This window comes from Octopus bimaculoides, chromosome 14 (assembly GCF_001194135.2).
Source record: "Octopus bimaculoides isolate UCB-OBI-ISO-001 chromosome 14, ASM119413v2, whole genome shotgun sequence".
Taxonomy (NCBI): Eukaryota; Metazoa; Mollusca; class Cephalopoda; order Octopoda; family Octopodidae; genus Octopus; species Octopus bimaculoides.
Window position 1 is genome coordinate 60,369,799 of NC_068994.1, and position 8,903 is coordinate 60,378,701.

The 8,903-nt window shown below is 38.1% G+C and overlaps 1 protein-coding gene across 1 annotated transcript in view; it reads right to left on the minus strand.

The window, feature by feature from the left end:
* The window catches only part of LOC106880489 (synaptic vesicular amine transporter), a 204,301-nt gene extending 202,899 nt beyond the window's left edge, over positions 1–1,402 (minus strand). Inside the window, exon 1 of the mRNA XM_052972906.1 lies at positions 992–1,402. The gene's annotated coding sequence lies outside the window, so the exon portion shown is untranslated. The remainder of the gene's footprint in view (positions 1–991) is intronic.
* Positions 1,403–8,903: the final 7,501 nt, after the last annotated feature.

The window sequence follows — 8,903 nt, forward strand, 5'->3', positions numbered from 1 at the left end:
TATTTAAAGAGAGAGGGGGAGATAGAAGGAGATAGATAGATAGATAGATAGATAGATCCTCTGAGATGAATGAACTCACATATAAGTAGGTATCTCTGTATATCACTCTACATATATATTTTGTGTGTGTGTGTATGTGTGTACGTCTATGTGTGTGTTGGATGGAGTGATGGATGGATGAAATCAAGTTTGTCTGTGATCAGCCAAGAGCCGAACTCCAACAATCTTTTGATATCACAAGCGTTTTTCCATTGAACTCAACGTATCCCGGTTCTAAAAGTGAGAATGTCTCCACACACACACACACACACACATCAGAACACTTACATTGCGATACAAGCACAACATGAGTACAGTATTAACATGTGTGCATATATGTGTGTGTGTGTGTGTGTATTTAACGCACGTATATATACGTATATATTCATATTCATACGTGTATATACATACACATATTTGTAGATATAAATATATGGATATACGTACATATATGTGCATGTATGTGTTACAGAATATACGTACGTATTTGTATACATACATGTATACGTATACATGTATATATATATATATATATATATACACACACATATATATGTATAATTATATATATACATATATATACATATACATGTATGTATGTATGCATGTATGTGTATATGTATATACATATACAGATATGTATGTATGTATGAATGTATATATATATATATATATATATATATACATACATACACATTATGTTCAGTGCGAAAACTAAGTGAAACTGGAAACAATCCAAAGCATTGAAATTAGGAGATAATTCTTCCTACACATACAGACATGCAAACATAATAGAACCATACTTAGGTACATATACATACACATACATACGTACAGATATAACTACGTGTGTGTGTGTATATATATATATATATATATATACACAGACGCAAACGTAGGAAAGCAGGCCGATAGACACCCAGCAACGTATGTATAATATAACTGGTCTTACCTTTGTCAAGAGTCGGGAGTTATTTGTGTGACAATTGTCGACGTTGTTTTTGGTGTTTTTTCTTGACGCTAGTGACGATATATAAGCCACAATGACAGAGGTAGTGGTAATGATGATGTTGATGATGATGACAATGATGACGATGAAGATGATTAAGATGACGGTGATGATGATGATAACAAAAATGACACTAAAGCTAATAAATGTAATAATAATAACGAAGACGATGTAGATGATGCTGCCAACATAAACATTAATAACAGTCCTATTAGTAGTGGCGGTGGTGGTGGCGGTGGTGGTGGTTGTGGTGGTGATGGTGGTGGTTGTATCTCTAACGCTGCTGTACTTATCTCTCTTGGAACATGGATTGCTTGGATTGCGTTAGAATTCTTCGGGGGGCTTTCGCTTTTCTCACCACCACCACCACCACCACCACCACCAAGCACATACAGATAAAATTTACATACATCTATGCATGCACAAATAGGTGTATGTGTTTATGCATAACTGTACATATGTGTGTGTGCGTGTTTATGTATGTGTATATATATATATATATATATATATACACACATGCACATACAAGCATATTCATAAGCACATGCATACATACGTAATTAGGTTCGTTCGAGCGTGTATGTATGTATGCATGTATGTATGACCTGCTATGCCCACTTCTATGAAATATACATATAAACATATATATATACCCCGTCTTATATACACTCACTCCAGCATAAACATGATCGATAATCGCTGCTTAAACCAGTTAAGGCGAAAAGTTGTTTTTTTTTATCATTTCATATCAATATTTTTCTATTTCATCATATATATCTATATACCTATACATCTATATATATATATATATATATATAAAGAGAGAGAGAGAGAGAGAGAGAGAGATTGCTTGATTGATTGATTGATACATAGATTGATTGATAGATAGATAGTCACCTTGTTTATTTTTTTGATGATGCTGCGGCTGCTGCTGTTTGTGTTTGTTTATTGTTTTGCTTGACTGTTGTTTGTTATTTGTTGTTGGTTTGTTTTAGTTGTGTTCAGTTCCACAACAACAGTTTGGCGCAAATCTCCCTCCCTTGTCCACGTGAAAAGGGGATCCATGGACGAATTTATATATTTATATATACGTGCGTGCGTGGGGGGGGGGGGTGTATATGTGAGAAATGAAGCTATATGTGTTTGTCTGTTAGATGGGTGGGGCAGCAGGTGGGCTTCAGCCGCACACACAGACACAGACACAGACACACACACACACACACACATATATGTATATAGATAAAGAGTATTTATATGCGCTGTTGATGTGGTGCGCTTTCAAGTGTGTATATATGTGTATATGTTTTTGTGAACGTTTGTTTCACATTTGCGCGAACGTGTGTGTATGTGTGTGTGTGTCTTAGTTTATGCGTGTATGTGTTTATGACTGCCTCAGCCCAAGCAATAGTGTCAATCAGTTTGTGTGTGTGTGTGTGCGTGTGCGTGTGCGTATGTGTATATTTGTATGTGTGTGTATGTGATCGAGTACGTATATGTATGTATGTCGTCTGAAGGTGTTTGTCTGTGTGTGAATGTCGTCACTAAGCACTATTTACTGTCTGGGAGAAGAAAAAGAAAAAGCATTTTCTTACGGGGGGGGGACACTTGTGTAGGCGTATGTGTGTTTCGTGTGATAGCTGTGTATGTGTGTATGTGTGGATGCGTACGGGACCCTGGGCGGTCTATCCGAATTTGCAAGCTCATAAGAAGCTTGTATGTGTTTTCCTGTACGTTATTTTTCCTTCCTCGTGTGTGTGTGTGTGTGTGTGTGTGTGTGCTCATGCGCGTCTCTGTGAGTTTGTGTCAATGATGACGGGATGCTATTTTGGTGAACTCGGCGTTGCGTGTGTGGGGGGATATGGGTGTATGTATATGTGTGTGTGCATATGTCTGTGCGAATGTCTGTTTGTATGTGTATGTGTGCGTGTGTGTGCGTGCGCGTACGGACAGTCGACTGCGCAAGGAAACTAAACGAGTAAGTGTAATGAGAGAGGGAATGAGAGGAGGGAGTAGACTGGAAGGAGGAGGAGGAGAAGAAGAAGAAGAAAAATGAATGAATGAAGAGATGGTTGTGGTGGAGGTACGTACACACACACACACATATATGTATGCGTAAGGTGAGAGAGAATCGGGAGGAATAGGATGAGGGGTGGTGGGGTGAGGACAAGTTGAAGAGACGAAGTGTGAAAGAAGAGGGGGCGTGTCAAGGAGAGTTAAACGGATGGTGAATGGAGGGGTGGGGCATTGATCTTGGTAGGGGGAGAGTAGACAAATGTGAGAGAGGGGGTGGAGAGAGAAGCGAGAGTGAGAGAGAAGAAAGTAGATACGAGTGAGTCGTAGTGAGAGGAAGAAAAGCGTAAGATGAATGAAATGTGTGTGCGAGTGTGTGTGTGTGTGCGAGTGTGTGTGTGTGTGTGTGTGTGTGTGTGTGTGTGTGTGTGAAGAAAAACAAAGAAGCAATCAATGAAAAGAGGAAAAGAAAGAAAAAAAGCAGTGAAATGAGGAAGAGGGGAAGGGGGAAGGGGGAGAGTAAAGCTGAAGTGGTGGTGGGAGGAGAAGTTGTCGAATTTTCAATGATAGACAAGCGATTGATTCTCCGGTAGGTGGGGTGACTGTCACACTCTATCCTCCTCCCTCTCTTTCTGTCTTCCTACCTCTCTTTCTGTCTTCCTCACTTTTCCTTTCTCTTTTAATCTTTCCTCTTTCATTTTTCACTTTATCTTCTCTCTCTTTTTCTTACTCTTACTCCTCCCCTCTCGCTCTTTTTCCCCGATTTTCCTCTCTTTTCTCTTTCTCACTTTTCTGCAGCATCTTTTCTTTCTATCTAAACTCTTACTATTTATTTCCTAATTCCATCCTCTCTCTCTCTCTCTCTCTCTTTCTTCCCCTCTCTCTCTCTCTTTACCTTTGTATTTCACTTTTTCACCTGACCCAAACATGAAGAGTGGTCATACGAACTCCTAGAAATAGCAACCAAATTTCCTCAGATCACTTCTTACTGCTCCAAAGAAACAAAAAGACATACCGGACAATGTAGTCCCAATATACAAACAGACGAAATAGTCACGGATAGAACGCCTCTGATTAAAGGTCTACTCAATAAGATTTGGACTACCCAACAATAACAGCAATCATCTCCTCACAGATAAACATGAACGACTCTTCGCTTCATTCTGCATCGCTTCCATCAGCGAGAGTTTATTTGCGGTGCGTTGGTGTCTTATCCGAGATATTTATCTCACCTTCACTGGAGCCAAGCGTCGGTCCCAGACACATACATACATACACACACACGTACATATATTCCTTTTCATCTTTGGTCCGTTTGTGCCTTTGAGCGCCGCATCGAGCAGACAGTAATCACCGATCATCTCCGTCTCTGGTCAACGTCTTCCCCGGTTAAGTTCAGTCTGCGTAAGTTTTCTTCGAAGCTACTACGCCATGTCTTCCTTGGCTGGCATCTTTTTCTCCACCCTAACCTCGTCACAAGTCCAGGATGAGAAAGGATGAAGGTTAGGCGTTAGGCTAGCAACCCGACCCTGTAAAAACTTACATTGCTAAAGAAACAATCAGTACATATATATATACATACATACATACATTCATACATACATTCGAATATGCATTATATACACATACATACATTCATAATACATGCATATATACATTCATACACATACATATCTAAATTCTATGCTACTGTCGATAAGAGACATTGACAGGCAAGTTCATTGCTCTGAAATACGAACTGCGAGCGAAAATGTGAAAATTTTCACTCTCGTAAAAAATTCCTAGAGTGTAAAACCGTCAATCAGAATTTTCCTCTAAATCCCACAAGCAGTTCATCGCAGTATGAAAGGCTATACCATCAAGGCGGTAAAATTTCCTTCTCAAGGGGAATCAGAGTTATTTTGCAAACGGATCGGGAATATAAATAACACAACTACAACGTGATGTAGTTAAGAAGTTCGGAATGAAAGCGTATCACTCTCCCGGCGTTACAAAACGATCCGGAACTCGGCTGGAAAATACCTAATTATCGCTTATTGGGACAGAAAACTCACATCCTACAGGGTAGCCCTCGTTAACCGGTTCAAAAGAACAACGAACATTGGGCTTGATGTACAACGAAAGTAACGAAGTTACAAGAGATGCATGAGGCCAAAAACTACAGACCCATAGCATCGTTGAATGTAATTTATGAATTATACAGGTTGCTTGAAAGCATTCTTCTCGTATCACTGCGAAACATTCAATATGGTGACTGATTAGCAAGCAGAAAAAATATAAGGATTGTGGAGCTGTGCTGAACAGCCCCTCATCAGCATAACTGTCCTTAAGTACCGTCAAAATCTTCTAACTGCATGGCCCTGTTCCTCACTCGGAGATAATAGAGTCGTTAAGCTTTCATTTCAGCAGAAGGACATATTTTTGTAACTACATTTAAACTCTCGAAATTGGAATTGAAGAATACAAAAAAACATTTTGACTTAGCCAGACCATAACTTTGGATATCTTCGTTGCTTATTTTGCCTTTAATCCCCTTATTTTGAAACTATATGGATAATACCATACTTAATTCTGGTGCCTAAACTTAAATACCATATTCACCTGAATCTATCTATTTATTTATTTATTTATATATACATATGTCTGTGTGAGAGTGCGCGCGTGCAGTGTGTGCGCGTGTGCGTGCGTGTGTATTACCTTGTTGAAAAGGTAGTTCTCAGCTATTTTTGACATGCTAACTTTGAGAGTACTTTTTTTAATACTAACAGTAAATGAAGCCTTAATTTTTACGTGCTAATGTTTTTTACTTTCTTTGCGGAATAGCGGAATACCTTAGTGGCTAAATAAGTATCGATATTTACCCTTTTAAAATGAGTTTAAATCAGACCCATATTAGCTATTGCATGCTGTATGAATTCAAAAGGAATAGAAGTGTCAAAATATATTCGTTCTTGCTATGGAAATAAACTTCTAAGTTTCTAGACATGCCAACGATGGTTTGGCCAGTTTCGCGGGTAAAATTTTCTCTTGCAGGTTCTCCTTGATCTAAATGACCAAGTTCTGTCAATATATTGAGCTTCTAAGGCGGCGAGCCGGTAGAAACGTTAGCATGCCGAGCGAAATGCTTGGCGGTATTTCGTCTGTCTGCATGTTCTGAGTTCAAATTCCGCCGAGGTCGACTTTGTCTTTCATCCTTTTGGGGGTTGATAAATTAAGTACCAGTTACGTACTGAGGTAGATCTAATCGACTGATATCCTCCCAAAAATTTCGGGCCTTGTGCCTAGAGTAGAAAAGAATATATTGAGTTTTTGAAAACCTTAGTTGAGAAAAAGACAAAGCACGAGAATTAGCAAAATAGTTCAATTCAAGTCACACTTCGCTCATAAACTAGAAAAAGCGTCTAAGCTTGGTCAGTGGGTCTCTCATCATCTGAAAACTTGTCAACTTAATCAAACAGTTGCCCTCTGCTCGTCAGTGAAAAGTAGACTTGCTACTGAATCTTTCCAGAATAGATTCGTCACATATGATGAAAAGTGGATCTTTTATAATCATATTCAACGAAAACGACAATGGTTAACACCGAACGAGAAAGGAAAATCTATCCAGAAACTAGGACTACACCACAGAAAATGTTCTGCTTTATATTTGGTTAGATATGAAGGGAGTCTCAAACCAAAATAAAACAGTTAATGCGGCGAAGTATTGTCATCAACTGGAAGCATTTCATAGAGAATTGCAGAAAAAGCAACCCTCACCCCTCAATCGTGGGAGAGTGCTCTCACATGATTATAACAAGACCCATATTGCCCAAGTTACTCAGGAAAAGCTTATGATACCAAATATGGAAGTTTTATTCTCCTGGCATTGCTCCAGCGGACAACCATCTTTTCAGGTCATTACTAAAGTACTTTAAAGGGGATTAGGGTTTAATTAACTGTGAAAAGATTAAAAAAGATTAACTGTGAAAAGGTTAAAAATTAGATCGAGTGTTTTTCTAAATTTTTTTTTTTAACATGGAGAATTTTGTGAGGGATCAACAGTTTGCCAAAAAGATAGAATTATCAACAATGAGAGGAAATATTATCTTTATTAAATAAACCAAAGAATTAAGTTCCTTTCCACCTAAGAAATATGTGTTTGACTGTATGTGTTGCGCATGCGTACATACATAATTTTTTTATTTAAATAAAATCACAATTTCTTAACAAATCATTACAGAATATGCAAGCAAATCCAAATTAATTCCAAAATAATACGTGATGAAAAAGTTGTGGGTCGGATATTTCCTAGGATAAAAAAAAAGAAAAAGATTCGAGAATAAACATGGTGAATGATTGTTTTAAAGAAATTGTATTGGAGTAGGAGATAATGTCAGCTTCTAACGTTAAACTCTTTGTTTTCCTTTCCCCCTTTTGTTTCTCTGTCATATATACACACACACTCAGACACACACACTCACACACGCATATACGCGCGCGCACACATACACACTCGTCCACTATTAAGCATCCATCTTAAATGATAGTGCACAGACATTATATACAGGAACGTTGAAGTGATTAAAAATCCTCATTTAAGTATCAAATTTTCGAAAGGAGCAGTTTTAAATACCATAGAAGCTAGAACATAATTTGTTCTTTAATTGTTTCACATTCAAATTTGATTATATTTATAAACATTTCAGGTATTATGGTCATTGAATCAAACTATTAATTTATAAATGTTTGAAATACATAGGTGTGTGCCCGCGCGCACATAGTATTAATACATACGTATGCATATATGTGTGTGTAAATACATATGCATACATACAAATATTTATAAACATACATATGTATACACCTACATATATATGTTTGTATAAATATGTATGTACACGCACACACACACACATATATATGTATGTATATGTGTATATATATATATATATATATATATATATATATATATATATATATATATATTTATAGCTTGTAGTCAAGCGCATTCTTTGTACCTCCATTCGAATGTCACCGTCCTTTTATTGTCATTGCTTATTTCACGCCACGATAACTCCTGTCATTACGTCTTTTAGACTTATTATTTACCGATCAGAATCGTTTTATTTGTGCTTGATGAAGAAAAAAAAAATAATAAAACGAAGATACAATATTGAATTTGACGCTATTTTAGTGATCAGGTGGATTCTAGTGAATATAAACTGATCGGAAATTATATTTTTTCCTTCTCCCATAATAAATTTTTTTAAATATCAACTAGATTATGGCCGAGACAACAATTTACTAAAATTAGCCGCCCTCAGCTTCCACCCTGCCCTCAAGACGGCTCCGGAAGCTGGCGCATGCCTTTTTTAATGTGTTTCTGGGAAGAACACCGCCTTGATCTTGGCCACCAGTTCGGCCGAACAGGTAGAATGGTTGGTATCTTTCTCAACCACGTCCCACACTTAGTAATCTAGGATATTACAATTAGGGGTTTTAGGAGAGAGAAATTGGGGCTGGTGAAGTCGTAGAACTTCTCCGATAACCACTTCTAACGCTTTCGGATTGGCAAGAAGCCGAATCCTGCTGCTGTACATATGACCCTCCAGCAGCAACCCTCTCCAGCCAGGGATTCACCACAATCTCCAGCATCCATACATAGCAGTTTGAAATGAGCCTGGGACCCTGTCTCTGCAGATGATGGATGAATCCCGGCGTGCGGACGCATTCAGAATGCTTATTGTGTCCCTTCCTGCTGACCGCAGCTTCGTAGTCTCTGCTGCAGCTGTCCCTATCACGTCTCACAGCCTTTACAGTGTTCACAGAGCATTCAGCGGTAGTCATGATGTTTGTAAGTTGATAC